This window comes from Dipodomys spectabilis, unplaced genomic scaffold (assembly GCF_019054845.1).
Source record: "Dipodomys spectabilis isolate Male_0828 unplaced genomic scaffold, ASM1905484v1 ptg000034l, whole genome shotgun sequence".
In the NCBI taxonomy this organism is placed as follows: domain Eukaryota; kingdom Metazoa; phylum Chordata; class Mammalia; order Rodentia; family Heteromyidae; genus Dipodomys; species Dipodomys spectabilis.
In genome coordinates, this window is record NW_024870711.1 from 2,070,642 (window position 1) to 2,086,654 (window position 16,013).

At 41.7% G+C, this 16,013-nt stretch overlaps 1 protein-coding gene across 2 annotated transcripts in view; it reads right to left on the bottom strand.

Moving 5' to 3' along the window:
- Hipk2 (homeodomain interacting protein kinase 2) overlaps nt 1-16,013 on the bottom strand; it is a 185,078-nt gene that overhangs the window by 121,400 nt on the left and 47,665 nt on the right. The window lies entirely within an intron of this gene.

Here is a 16,013-nt window from a genome sequence, read left to right on the forward strand (position 1 = left end):
CTTACTGCATTGTTGGTAGGAGTGTAAACATGTTCAACCACTTTGGAAAGCAGTATGGAGGTCTCTCAAAAGACTCCACATAGAGCTCCCCTATGACCCAGCAATCCCACTTTTGGGTATTTACCCAAATGATCACAAACAAGACCACACTAAAGCTACCAGCACGACTATGTTTATTGCAGCATTATTTACCATAGCTAAGATATGGAAGCAACCCAGATACCCCTCAGTAGATGAATGGATCAAGAAAATGTGGTATATATACACAATGGAATTCTATGCCTCCATCAGAAAAAATGACATTGTTAGGAAATGGAAAGACTTGGAAAAAATTATATTAAGTGAAGTAAGCCAGGCTTAAAGAAACATAGGTCCCATGGTTTCCCTTATTTGCAATAACTAGAATATGTCTGAGACAAGCAAAATGGTCAGATAAGTTGGTGTTAAGCGAAATGAACCCCAAGTTAAGGACTCAAATGTTTTTTCTTTCTTGCTATTGTGTCTAACATATTTATAAGATATTTCTTTGTTGCTTTGTATATCCCTCACCCATGGTATAACCCCTGTTTTCACTGTATTTGATGCTGGTATAATTTGTGGAGGGGAAGGGAAAAAACAAATCGTTAAAACAGGGATACAGGTGGACCCATTGCAACAATGAGATGTACAAGTCGTTATGTCGAAAAACAAACCTTACAACTTTGGTGGGGAGGGTGGGGGGAGGATGTGAAGGGATGGGAAGGGGAAACAAAGGAGGAGGCTACTATGCTTGATAAGAAATGTACTCATTATCTTGCCCATGTAATTGTAACCCCTCTGTACAGTATTTTTACAATAAAAAATACGTTTATAAAAAAAAGGAAATGGAAAGACTTGGAAAACATTATATTAAGTGAAATAAGCCAGGCCCAAAGAAACATAGGTCCCATGGTTTCCCTTATTTGCAATAACTAGTATATGTCTGAGACAAGCAAAAATGGTCAGATACTGTATTTGATGTTGGTATAATTTGTGGAGGGGAAGGGAAAAAACAAATCGTTTAAATAGGGTTACTGGTAGACTCATTACAACAATGAGATGTACAGGATGTTATGTCAAAAATGAACTTTACAACTTTGACATGGGGGGGGTGGAGGGAGATGGGAAGGGATGGGAAGGGGAAACAAAGGAGGAGGCAACCATGCTTGATAAGAAATGTACTCATTACCTTGCCCATGTAATTGTAACCCTCTGTATGGTATTTTCACAATTAAAAAAAAAAAAGGAATCTCATGGACTTTTTTGCCCAGGCTGACTTTCAGCCTCAATATTCAGATCTCAGTCTACTGAGTAGCTAGGATGTAGCTAGGTGTGAGCCACCAGTGCCCCAGCTGCTTTTTCTTTTTTTTTTCTTTTCCTCCCTTCTTCCCTCCCTCCCTCCCTTTTCTGCATTTCTTCCTTTTCTTTCTTTCTTTTCTTTTCATTCTTTCTCTTTTTTTTTTTTTTTTTGTGCCAGTTCTGGGGCTTCAACTCTGGGCCTGAATGCTGTCCTTGAACTTTTTTGCTCAAGGTTAGCTCCACTTGCAGCTTTTTTGTGGTTAACTGGAGATAAGAATCTCACAGACTTTCCTGCTCTGGCTGGCTTCAAGCTATGATCCTCAGATCTCAGCCTCCTGAGTAACTAGGATTACAGGTGTGAGCTACCAGTGTCCAGCTCCATTTATTTCTTATAAAATGTATTTGTGACAAAAACAAATTCTTCCTCTATTCTCACCAGGTTATATTCTACTAGAATGGACACCTACACAAGTGGCCCAGTAACTGACATAAACTGACCACCTCCACAGTCAGCTCAGCCTTATCAACAAACCCTCACCACCGCTGGGGGAAACATGTTCCCGCCCAGGGAACATGCTCTTCCAGGTTCTAGGTGAGCTTTGTTCCCACCTGGCATCTTGGTCATCTTAACCAAGTCATGTAGGATCTAGTGGTCTGATGCTTTTCTATACATTGTCTTTTTTGGGAGCAGGAATAGCATAGTTCATGGGCTCTTCATTCTTATTTTGTTAAAGTTATATATCAATAAATTTCTTAGAAAGTATTATGACATCATACCAACATATCTGTAATTAAATAACCCGAGAAATCATTAAGACCCTGTTCCACTTATAATTATTGTGATACAGAACCAAACAAAACTTCACATAAAAACGTTAAGGAAGTGGAGTAAAAGGATAAGAAAGGCTAAGTCCTTAAAGGTGAAAGGAGAAATGACGGCTACCCATTTTCTAAGCTGCCACTGATAAACAGCAACAGAGATAGAAAGGCAGTGGGGCTGGGTAGGTGCTGCTGGTGCTTGGCTGACCTGTCCTCTGGGCTCTCTGAAGCCCTACCCTACCTAGAATAGTTATTTAACATCTTCCTCTTCACCATGCCACCTTGTCCCTCCCTCTATCAGCAAAGGACTCACATTCTACTTTGTCCAGAAGCTTGACGTCAGCCTTTCTTTCCTCCTTTAGTCTCTCCTGCATTTCAAAATACTCATGAATCTCTCTCCATCTTCCATTCTCTGCGTTGTCTCTCCAGTCCCAGAGGAAGATAGATGTGCTCTCCTTCCCCCGTTCTCGTGACCCATATTCTCTCATTTTCTTTCAAACTCTTAGTTTCCTCCACTGTTCTTTTTACTTGCAGTTTTACTTTCCCCCTGGTAACCGCACCAAAGTCCTTAATAGATACTGAATAGGGTTAGCCACATGAATTAATGACCTCATCTTTTCCTTCTGCCTTCATGTGTACATGCAGGCAAAAACTCAGAGTTTGGAAAGAATGAGGAGTAACAGCTGGAGTTCCCCCCCTCTTGACCTCTTCCTTCCTCTTACCTATAAGTCAATAGTTTGTGCTCCCTTTTTGTTATGCTTACTACTACTACTTTTTTTTTTTTTTTAGTAGTGGTGGTAGTACTGGGATTTGAACTCAGGGCTTACTCACACTTCTTTACATGTGGCCCCTTTTTGCTTTAGTTTTTCAGATAAGGTCTCATGTTTTTGCCCAAGTCTTAGACCATAGTCTTTCTTTCCTCACAAGCTGGGATTATAGAGATGCACTACCATGATCCATCTTATTTTTTGAAGTAAGTGTGACTTTTTGCTCAGCCTGACCTCGAACTTCTGATCTCTACCTCCTCCGAAACTGGGACTACTGGTGTGAGCTACCTTGCCTCACAATGCTCACTTCCTTATCTATCACCCTAACATATTCATGCACTATAGGCATATGCTCTGAAATATAAATGACTTCCTAAGTGCTGGTTCCAGTGGTCTTTTTCAGGCCATCTTCTTCCTCACCTGCTGCAATATCTGATACTGGTGACCTCGACTTCCTTCTTATTGGTCTTATCTGGTCTCACATGAATCTCCAGGACACCATATATTTGGGTGGTTCTTCCCTTAAAACTCTGGCATTGCCAGCACTTGGGACTCTTCTCTGGAAGGCATCATCCATTCTGGTGGTTTAAGCTCACATCTCTATACAGGAGACTCCCACAAGTTCCTCACAGGCCAAGCACCCCCATTCTACTAATGTATTTCTGCCCCTGCTACATCAGGTCTGATGAATTCCTTATCTTCTCCCACAAACATAGCCATCCTACCCTCCCCATCTTACCACTCCATTTCTGCTCAATATGTATTTGGTAATGCTGGAGTTAGGATAAGGGCCTTCTCAAGTGGTAGAGCTCTAGCCTTGAACTGAAGAGTTGAGGGACAGTGCCAGGCCCAGAGTTCAAGCCCCACAACTGACCAAAAAAAAAAAAAAAAAAAAAGTATGAGAGCCTTGTGCTTGCGCTTACTGCTCTACCATTTGAGCCATATTCCAGCTTCTGTTATTTTTTGGATATGGTTTGCTTTATAGGCATGCACCATCATATTTGTTGGCAGAAAATACTCTAGTCTCTTAGTTCTCAGACTGTGGCGTCGTTATGTTTCTTTTTTTCCCCCCTTTCCTCTTTTCAGTACTGGGGATTGAATCCAAAGCTCCATGCTTGCTGAACAAGTGCTCTTCCACTTAAGCTAAGCCCCCAACACTTTTGTTTGTACTTTGTTTTTCAGCCAGGGCTCATTAGCTTTGCCAGGGCTGGCCTCAAACTCCTGGTTCTCTTGTCTTGACCTCCTGAGTAGGAGGAAAATAGGCGTGAGCCATCATGCCTGGATGGATTTACTTTTTTTTTGTCAGTTGTGGGGCTTGCACTCTGGGCTTGGGTGCTATCCCAGTGCCACTTCCAGTTTTCTGGTGGTTAACTGGAGATAAGAGTCTCACAGACTTTTCCTGCCCTGGCTGGCTTTGAACCATGATTCTCAGATCTCAGCCTCCTAAGTAGCTAGGATTAAAGGTGTGAGCCACCGGCGCCTGGCTGGATTTACTTTTGAGGATTATTTCTACAGAGAAGACAGTAAGTCTTAATTTCTCCTGCCTTTAAAATGTCTACTGAATACCTGTCTATTTCTGTTCTTGCTTCTACTTCCATACTTGGAACACTTACCACTTTCCAACGCAAACTGGGAGCCCTGATCTACTTGTGTACTTCTCCCTTCTACACTTGCCTACACTTTGCTGCCAGCTTTATCTTCATACAACATCCCTGAGCACACTGTTCTTCTGTCCAAAAATTTTCCATGACTCTTTAGTAGCCAGGGGATAGAGTTGAAGACTTAATACTTCAATATTCTGATTGCAGTGACCACCTGGCTGCCTTCAGCTTCACACCAAACTCTAGGACTCTCAACTCTCATGAAGCTGCCTCCTCCTCTATATTCCTACCTTCCCACTCTTCACATCGCCCTGTGGAATGCCCCCTGCCCCCACCCTGCTGTTCTCTATCTAAACACCAGCCAGTTTCAACCCTTCTTTCTAGACAGCTCCAATCCACAGAGACTACTCCCAAGTCTCTCTTCATGTGATGCTTAGCATAAATACCAGCCACTTGATTATGAATTGTGTTTCTGCCCTATACAATCTCTTATTTTATAACACAGACACAGACACAGACACACACACACACACACACAGACACACACACACACACACACACACCTGCAGTCTCAGTCTTCAGAACGCTGGGATTACATGTGTGCACCAGTATGGCCAGCACACTGTTTACTGTGTATACTGTTTGCTCACATATTTAGGTCATGTTTCCATAACAAAACTATATCCAACAACAGGAGTTATGGCTTTTACTTCATACTGCCTGTGTTTTAGCAGTAGACTAAGGTCATGGTGGACACTGTTGACAGATAAGCCCTCTAACTAGCCATGTGTCCAGTAGTGCTTTGGTTTCTAGCCTTAGAGAAATCACCAGTCATATGAATCTATAGAAGCTAGCCTGACTTTGGAAATTAGAGAAAAACCTGCCTAGACTTTTCTACACTTGTTTTTTCTTTTTGGTTGGTTGCAGGGTTTGAACTCTGGGCCTAAGTGCTGTCCCTCAGCTCAAGGCGAGTGCTCTACCATTTCCAATTTCTAGTGGTTTATTGGAGATAAAGAGTCTCTCAGACTTTGCTGCCTGGGCTGTGTCTAAACTGTGATCCTCAGATCTCAGCCTCCTGAGTAGCTAGGATTACAGGCGTGAGCCACTGGTGCCCAACAACTTTTCCACATTTTTAAAACCAAGGCAGACAGCTAGGCATGGTAACATACACCTATAAACCCAGCATTTGGTTATAAGGCTAAGACAGGAGGATCAAGAATTCAAGGCCAGCCTGAGATATAAAGTAAAAGCCTGTCTCAATAAACAAACTAACAAACCCAACAACAGTAACCAAGGCCGAGGCTAGGCAGCTTCTGTTCTAGGCATGGCAGCCAGTCTCTGCTTCACTGGACTGTCTCTACCTCCTCAGGGCAGTTCTGGCTTCATCCCCAAGCCCTATTCAGAGCCCCACCTTTATCCTGACGCCAAGGGTCAGCAGGAGCTTCCCTTCTGATTTCAGTGACGATTCCAACGTTGGCCTGGGCACTATAACTACCATCTGACCATGTCCTTGTGCCTGACAGGATTATTTTGGCTTTATGGCTCTTTCTCTTCATGTTAACCTTGCCTTAATTCTAAATGACACACAAATGATTCTTCTCTATTAATGAAATTCCCATATCGTTCTAAATAATATACAAATACCCATATTGTTCAAAATGTTTTATACAATGTGCAAATGACCAATTCCTTGACTTTCAGTCATTTATCCATAGAAAAGACTAAGCAAAATAAACATTTCCCTTAGTTCTCCTGTCTCTCTCTCCTTATTCCACAGGCCCCTGTCCTTGTTGGGAAGACATGGGTATCAGGGGAGGTGACAGCACAAATACACCAATTAGACATAAAGGCAATGAGGCACTGTTCCCTGCTTCTGCTCTTTCGAAAGGTTCTGGGTAAAAAGGCCAGTGTGCAGAAGTGGAATTTTACAGAGGGGAAGAGGGTGGCTTATGACTTATTTGTTATTGGGATGACAGCCAAGGGTCATAAAACTGTGGAAACCATCACTGGCTGCCTCTGGTGACAGATGCCCAGGACAGGAGAGGAGACCAGTGGCCAGAACCTCCCTGCACTTCTTGCTATGGCCAGCCAACTGCCTCCGACTCTGGACCTGGTGCAGTCCCTGCTAGGGTCAAACAGCCACTATCCCAAGAACTAGACCCAATTCTCCAAACAGCTTCCTACCTTTGTACCGCAGCAGAGGCCATTTTGCTCTGGGAAGCAAAGAATAAGATATAGCTAAAGAAAGTCTTCAGTGGTTTTATTCAAAGCCCTAAAATGTCTTTCTAAGGAATAAAACACTGCCGGAAGTTTTGTAGCTTAACCTTAAAATAATCTTACAGCTACAACAAACTTAATTCCAAATTATTTCTCCTTTCTGACTCTGTGTCAAATCCACCACCTTTCACCAGTCTATATTTATTGAGATCCCTGACTCAGGGACAGGGAAGTGGGCAGGGGACCTATATGCTTCTACTCTAGAGGAATAGCTGAATGTTTCCTCTCATTTCTTTGTGTGTGTTGACCTCTGTATTCCTCAAGGCTCGTTTACCTCCTCACTTGACAATTTTCTTTTCCCCAGAAATGGCAGGGGCTTATTAATAGGGAATTTTCAATGTAATCCTATGGCAGATCTCTGTTGCTTTTTAAGTTATCTCAGCCCTTCTGGGTTTTAGAAGAGAAAGTGGCACTGCCTCCCCCTCCTCCATGGTAAGAGGCTGGAGAGACTACAGTGACACAACTGTGAGGACAGGTTTTGAGCCCTTGGGAAAGAACACAAGGGACCCAGGGAATCATGGTAGAATAAATCTGCAATAATCACACCTGCTCCCTACAGAGGGCATCTCACCTAAACCTCTCCACAGAAGGCTTAGTGGCCTCCTAAGATAAACTCTAACAGAATGGCTGCACTGATCGAAAGTACAAGGGACTACAGTCTAGAACTTAGCTTCTACAAAAGAGTGTTCCCCTACCATGCCCTCTGACTTGTACAAGTCAAAATCTCAACACTGAACATCTCACGTGATTTTTAATGCTTCAGAGTTCATGGAGATGCTATTGGAATCATCAAGGAAAACCAATTAAAAACAAATTTATTACGAGTTATGACAGCTTCTATCAAAAAATTATACATAGAACTTCAATGAATGACAAATAAAAAGTAGTGCCTATAAGCTGACATTAATACATATCTATGCTTAACAGAAGTGATTTATAAGAACTCATTCTTTGTTGTCACAGAGAACAGACAGTCTTGTTCCCAAAACAAGCTCAACTTACCCAGACTTAGGGTACATTTTGCTGGCCTGTATGTTTAGACCACAAAGACCCTGACCACTCTCTTTGAACTACTTTATTCAAATGTTTGTGTTACATTAAAAAACATATATGTGCATTTCAAAATATTAATTTCCAAGTATTTGCTTCTTGCCTTTTTCAAGATGCCATCTATATCCACAAGCATTCTAACGCTCAATTTCATTCCTTCTGCGAGTACATTTTATTTTTATTGGCATATATTAGCTATACAAGGGGGACTTTCCATGCATGTATACAATGTATTCCAATCCACCCTCCCATTACTCTCCCTGCCCCTCTTCCCCACTTCGTGATACCATTTCAACATGTTTTCAATGTTCCAGTTTCATACTTGCCCGCAATCCATTGGATCCTATTCATCCTCTTTCACTCATTAGCACAACTTCCTCTCACAAGTGCCCCCAACAATCTCCAACACCCGATTTCAACCCCTAATCAAGATCCTATTCCTTATAATTCTCAAAAATCACATATCATTTTCTAGTTTATAAATTTTTGAGCACCCAGTACACACCAGATGCTAGGATAGTGTCCCCTAGACAGGGTGACTCTTAGAGCTGGTCATGTGTGGTAAGCACACACTACACATGTGCGTGCGCGTGCACATACACACACACACACACACACACATATCCTCCCCACCTTGTTCTTACTAAGATGTGACTGTGGGAACTAAAGAATTAAGGGGTAAGCTTCTATGGGGGTAAGTTTCTATGATAGTGAGCAAAATCAGATCCTGAGGAATTAATTCACACCTGAGGAATTAATTGTGTGTCTTCTTCTCTCTCTTAGTCTTTATGGTTAAATGAGAAAGTCATTTATTACATGTTATGGATGTTTCTTTACCTACTAAAAATACTTCAAAAAAATCTTCATGATCTTGAGGTCTTAATTCATTATTTTTTTCTTTAACAAATGACATTTCTTCAAGGATTGGCTTGTTGAGTCTATTTTCCCTTACTTGTTTGCTTAGTTTCCTCATAACTTCATATTTCACAACAAGATGAACTCAAGAGTTGCTTCACATCTGAGTACATTTCCTTTCATTTCACCACCCCCAAATTATCTACTGGAAGATCAGACTCTGGTGAAACTACAGGGATAAGTAATAAGAGTTCAATGATGATTAAAACAAAATTTTAATTGAATTCATTTTTACTAGATTCTAGCAAAGCACAGAGGAGGAATTATAGGTAAAAACTGGAGATATTTTGTTTGAATCAGTAATTAAGTCTTAATTTGGGTTGGCAGATATGACATAGATCACCACTTAGTATCTAGGTATATTATTAAGGGAATGGAATCCAGAACACCTTATTTCAAGGACTAACAAACTTTTTTACTCCTTCAAGTCTTCTGGACATACTCTTGGTTAAAAGATATTTGATGAAAGGTATAGATTTTTTGTCTTTCCTTTTTTGTAACTGTTTTTCCCTATAATCAAGAACTCAGAGGAAGAATTAAATTCCCATACTGAAATGAACACCATAGTTGTCTTATATATTTTGCTTGTGATAAGCTAAGGAAAATGTCAAAATACAAGAATGTCAGATGCATACATCTAAATAAAAATGTTTGAAACCCCTAGGGTAGGGTTAATTTGTATTACCCTTGAAGACCCTGTGAAACAGGATGACTAGATGTCTCATGGTATTGTAAAGTACTAGGAAAAATTCTTAACATAGCACATTAGATTTATAAATTTTAAATAATTACCCTGCTTATCAGTTTGTATTTCAGAAGTATGAAGATCATTTCAGGTGAGCCTCTCTCTAAATGATGCATTTTTACATAATGTGTACTAAATATCTTTGGGGATTTTGTACCATTTTCAGCCAGTGTGTTTACCCACTAGTTGTAATATATAATTCCACTAGTGCATAGTTTAGGACCACCAGTATTGCCACAAAATTCTTTTGTCAATAACAATAACAATACTAGAGATTGGAACATTGAGCATTTGAAAGAGAAAAAAAAGCTGAAATAAAATCAATCATTAAATCTGCATTAAGGGATCTCTACATGCTGGGTACTGGTAGCTCAGGCCTGTAATCTTAGCTGCTCAGGAGGCTGGGGTCAGAAGACTGCAGTTTGAAGCCAGTGAAAGTCTGTGAAACTCTTATCTCTAATTAATCAACTAAAAGCAAGAAGTGGAGCTTTGGCTCAAGCTGTTTAGCACTAGCCTTGAACAAAAAAAGCTCAGGGACAGTGCCTACACCCTGAGTTCAAGTCCCAGGACCAGCACCAAAAAAATAAAAAATAAGTCCTCTGCATAAAAAAGAGCTACACTGGAAGGAAATATAAAGACAAAGATGACATTACTACTGACCTAAAGGAACTTGAAAATTGCACAGCATTATCAAATCCTGTGGTTGTTAAGGACAATTGGCAATTCTAGATACCATAAGCAACTTGTCAAGGTAAACAGCATAGTTCAGAAGGAGGAATCAGGATGTATTGTGGTCAGGCAAGGTTTTACAGCACGATAAGATGTGAGCTGCGATTAGAAAGATGGAAGATCTGGAAAGGCAGAGGTGTTCTAGGTTTTGCAAAGAGGGTAAAAAATCAGCTTCACCGGGGGAACTATGGCATTGTAGCCTCTACCCTCAGGAAGCCTCTGCTTTGCTTAGGAACAATCTAGCCATACTTGCAAATGAGTAACATATTAACAAATTCTAGGGTAATAATTAACCATCAGAACACACTGTATACACCAACTGCTCATTTATCCAAGTCTCATAACTCCTGCCTCCTAGAAGCTGAGTGAAGCCCCTCCACAAATGAAAGCTGCTCACTGTCTCCTCCGACCTTCACTTGCTCACACACAGGCTAGCAAGATGTAGGGGACCATCACAGGTGCCTCTGCTCCTTTGTCAGACTCCAGGTGCTTACTCCCCACAACTGCACAGATAAGTAAACAGAGCTTAAGGAGATGACACAGGTTGTCCAAAGTCACGATGCTTCTATTAGAAGGGTTGGGTTTTCGACTGAGGTCTACTTGATTCTCAACTCCATGCCAATAACAAAATTTATTTACTTTTTAGGTCCTCAAATTCAGTAGCACCAAACACTATCAGGTACAGCAACAGCCAAGCAAAGATAAAAGTCAGTAGGGAGAGAAGACAGATCTAAAATAGACTGTGGGACATATTTGAATGTATATCTTTGAGTAAAATAAAGTACACCCACAAGGAAAATCCTAAATCATCTCTCATTTCTGTTAGTTTGACGTCTGAGAAATATGACTATTAGAATTATTAAGAGAAAGAAAATTTACCAAGAAGGATTGTCACTTTTCTGATGCACAGTGGCCAGACCACTGGTCTTGAGTATGAAGAGAGACTAAGAGATGCAGGCAGGTTGCATGGCCAGAGGGAGGGCCTTCGCAGCAGTCCAGAGGCCAGCTCAAGAGGGATCTGGATGAAGAACTAGCTGAGAAAGCTAAGGACAGAATGGAAATATGGGGCTCTGAAGTGAAATGGAAGACACAGTGACAGATGAGATGTAAGGGCAAAAGACAGAGAGGAATCAGGTATGTCTGAAGGACCAAGAGGAGTGGGGCTCCAAGGTGGCAAAAGGGAGGGAGAGGAAGTAATGCTGGAGGGGAGAATGCAACCTGTCTTCAACAAGACAAGTGACAGAACACTGGCAGACTGAAATATCCATTCTAAGCTGAAATGTACAGTGTTCAACTAACTATGCGCCCCAAAACTTGTAGGAATAGATTGCTTAGCTTATGGAAGGTCTGGTGTCAGGAGTTGTCAGTGTTTAGACAATCAGTATCTGGGTCCTATGTGCTGGATTGGCTCTTCAATGAACATAAACCATTCTGAAAAAGACAATGGGGAATCAACAGCTGGGCAGAGCCTGGGAAGGATTAACTAGAAGTGGAAGAAGAGATCAGGCTCAAACACAAAAGAACATGACCCAAAACATTTCCAACAAAGATCAGCAGCACAGAATGAGGACAGATCTCCAAAGGAGGAAAGTCTGCCGTAAAGGCTCATATGGCTAAGAGGCCAATAAGTGTTGTGAAGGTGAACACACAGCCCAACCTGAGAACTTTGCTTGCAGAAAATGTTCTACATGTACCAAGAAAAACACAGGTGGTGAGAACAGGAGAGAGGTTGTGGCTAAAGATGTTGACACCTGGATGAAAATGGAATCCATGTGAGTAAAGCTGTTTCCCAGGAGAATCAGTGTAGAAAGTAGAACAGACGGCAAATAAAGTAATCCTTGGGGGCAGAGACTGTCAAATGGTCTGAGGAGGACAGTATGAGTCACAGGGCAAAGTCAAGGATAAAGTGATAATCAACACAATCAAGGGATTGGTCCTGGACAGTGAAAACAGGGGTGGCGAGGCCTAGTCGGGAGTAAGCCAGCATCTTCATTTCCCACAGGAGTCTACAGAGGAGGGAGTGCTCTCCTGGGAAGAGAACCAGACATACCACGTACATCCCTTGTTTTTCCAAGAAATGTAATTCTCTTAAGAACGTTCAAAACCCTTTACATCTGCCTTCAATCATCACATTCTACCATAAGCTGAGTTTCTTCAACTGAGAAAACATTTTTTTTCCTCCTCCATTCTGCAAATTCCCCATACATCTATCTATCTTCTGGTTCAATACTTGTCAATATCAGCCCTTCGAGTTCAAGCTTTTTTCTCTTTCTGAAAGTTGCCAATCTTGCCCACAACTCCGAGCTTCTTTTCAGTTGCCTTCCTATAAAATGCCATGGCAGACCTTACTTCCTTACAATCAGTAAACGGAAGGATTTCATGTGTTGATGCCCATAAACAATCTAAAAATTCCAGATCTAGTCCAATGCCAATCAGGGCTGTGATTGTAGTCAATAGCAAAATGCTTCATTACTATATTCAAGACCCTGGATTGAAGCCTAAGCATTGTAAAAGGGAGGGAAAACGACAGGAAGGGAAGAGAAAAGGAAAAAGGAAAGGGGGAAGGAATGGAAAAGGAGAAGGGAAGGAAGGGAAAGGAAAACTACAGCAGTACAACTAAGCTGATACTAGTGGGGTAGAGAATTATCACTAATAAGAAACACATATGGGGCTGGGAAGGTGGCTCAGTGGTAGAGCGCTTGCCTTGCATGCATGAGGCCCTGGGTTTGATTCCTCAGCACCACATAAGCAAAAAAATAAAAATAAAAATAAATCCGGAAGTGGCGCTGTGGCTCAAGTGGTAGAGCACTAGCCTTGAGCTGAAGAGCTGAGGGACAGCGCCCAGGCCCAGAGTTCAGGCCCCACGACCAGACTTCCCCCCCCCCCCCCAAAAAAAAAGAAACACATGCTTTTTAGTTTTCTACATAAAAGTGATGGATTCAAAGAAAAATGTACAAAAATAACTCAAAGAATCTTTTTAAAACAAGTTACATTAATTAAGAATCTTAATTATTTTTAAGCAGTATTCTTTTTTGGTTTATTAGCATTTATTAGAACTTTCACTGCAAAACAAGTTTATGGTATTATAGTCATTCTTCCATCCATCTATTCATTTTTCTATCCATTCATTCCTTTTTTTCTTTTTAAATAGTCTCATTAAGCAATATCTTCCTGCCTCAGTGTCCCAAGTTCTGGGACTACAAGTGTGAACCAAAACGTGAGGCAAAAATTAGTAGCTTCAAAATTAGTAGGCCATAACTGTCCTAATAAGAAGGTACTAAAGGTACTAAAGACTTTGTGGCTTAAACAACAGAAATGGGCTGCTTCACAGTTTTGGAGCCTAGAAGCTGAAGATCAAGGTACTGGCAGAGCTGATTCCTTCTGGGCCTTTCTCTGTGGCTTACGCTTGGCTTCTTCTCCCTATGTCCTTTCATATTGTTTTCCCTCTGTGTCTGTGTCCAAACTTCCCTTTTAAAATAAGGGCTCTAATTGATACTGGATTAGGGCCCACCATAATGACCTTCTTTCACCTTGATCACCTCTGTAAAGATCTCTCCAAATAAACTTGGGTGGGGTGACATGAAGCACTAGGAGTCAGAAATCCTGCATGAGGTTTTTGAGGATACATAAGTCAGCCCATAACAGCAGGTTAAAGGAGGCCACAGCATTTATAATTTGCTCAATATCAAATGTCATGATATTCTAAAAGAACTGTCTTTGTTTTTCCCTCCCTGGTGGTAAGAAATTTTGGTTTTTCATTTGTTTGTTTTTTGTCAGTCGTGGGGCTTGAACTCTGGCTTTGGGCGCTGTTCGTGCACTCTTCAGCTCAAGGTTAGTGCTCTACCACGTGAGCCACAGCACCACTTCCAGCTTTTTCTGCTGATGTGGTGCCCAGGTATTGAACCCAGGGCCTCATGCATGCAAGGCAAACACTCTACCACTGAACCACCTTCCCAACCCCTAAGGTATTTTGTTTTGTACTTTTCTTCTACTTTGTCTATGAGTAGCTGAGTGCCAGTGGCTCATGCCTATAACCCTAGCTACTCAGGAGATTGAGATCTGAAGATCTCAGTTCAAAGCCAGTCCAGGCAGACAAATTGGAAGGACACTCCAATTAACCAATACAATACCAGCAGCTGAGGTGTCGCTTAAGTGAAAGAACAGTGGTGAGTGAAAAGGTTGAGAACTCAAGGCCTTAAATTCAAGTCCCAGTATGAACATGAACACACACACACACACACACACACACACACACACACACACAGAACTTAGGAGTACACTTCAGTTGGTCACATAGGACACTAAGTTAGGTGAGGTTCTGCATGCGTTTAGGTCACACTTCTGGGAAAGTGCCTGAGGAATGTCTCTACATATATCGAGGAGCAATTTCAGTCATGGGGGTAGCAGGAGACCTGTGAATGGCATAAAAATACCATCAACACTAGGTTTTCAGCTGTGAACCCAAGTGTGTCAAACACTTCTGGCTCAAAAAGACAGCTCAGCTGTGGCCGGGATGGAGTGGGTCAGGGCTGGCAGGAGCTCCTCCTTGCTTCCTCTGTGCAATTTTGAGAGCTTCTGACTCTCACCTGTTACCCACATTGTCCTTTGTGTTCCAAGTCTGTAGAGTGTGTTACATTTTTCAAACTGCATTTTCTTTCCTACCTAGGATCTCAGGAAGAAAATTTTTCAACACACTGAATGGGATAAAATCAGCAAACACCCACAAAATATAAAAACAAACCCAGCCTCATTTCTGGTTTCAACCAGATGAAATCCATTTAAGTAAACAGTTTTGTATTTTTTCTTTCAGAGCTCCAGCAGGCTGCTCACTTTCTCCCGAATTGCTCAAAACCAGGATGGTTAAAGTTCCAGCAGTTGCAAGTGTTCAGATGCAGAAATCATAAGCCACACAGGCATCCCCCCGGCTCTTCCACCCTCCCAGGCACTTTTGAGCTCCCAGTCCCGCCTGACGACCACCTCAGCAAGCCAAGGAAAAAGCTGGGGAGTGGCTGGCAAGGAGCAGACCTTGGATGATTTATAAAGCATATATCAAGTTCACTCAAAAACTGAAGTTTTTTTTCCCCTGTGCAAAAAAGAATTCATTATCCTTAAATGTCTGGCGTCATACTGGCAAAGGATATGTTTTATCTACCTAGCCCTTATCTGTTCCATGCCCAGACTACCTCTGAGTTGTCTTTCTAGGCTCAACCAGAAGTCTGACACAGTCCGAATTAGAGCTGGAAATCTAGTCTACTCTCCCATTCCCACTGTGATGAGACTACCATGATGCTTCTGCAAATTCATACCAATTCTATTACTCAGGGCTACTATATCACTCTGAGTAATCTATCACTGTGTGACCCCCCTACTACCTGCGGATGTGACCTTATTTAGCAACAGGGTCTTTATAGATGTGATCAAGTTAAGATGAGGTCATTAGGATGGACTCTAGCTCAACAGGACTGGTGTCCTAATAAGAGAAGAGACGGGGGAGAATGCCATGTAAGAAGAGAGGCAGGGATTGAAGTAGCTGCGAACACAGCTGCAAACACAACAAGCAGCATAGGCTGCCAGGGCCAGCAGTCACAAGGAGGAAAAGACAAAGAGCTTGCAGCCCTGGAAGGGGCACAGCCCTGCTGACACCTCAATCATCAACCTCCAGAACTGTAGAAGAGACATCCGCTGTTCTTAGCTGCTAAGTTTGGGGAACTTTGTCCTTATAGGAAAGTGATATGCTCTGTAATACAATTCAAGATATATTTCACTGAAAAAACATGCTTGCACTTTGGCTAT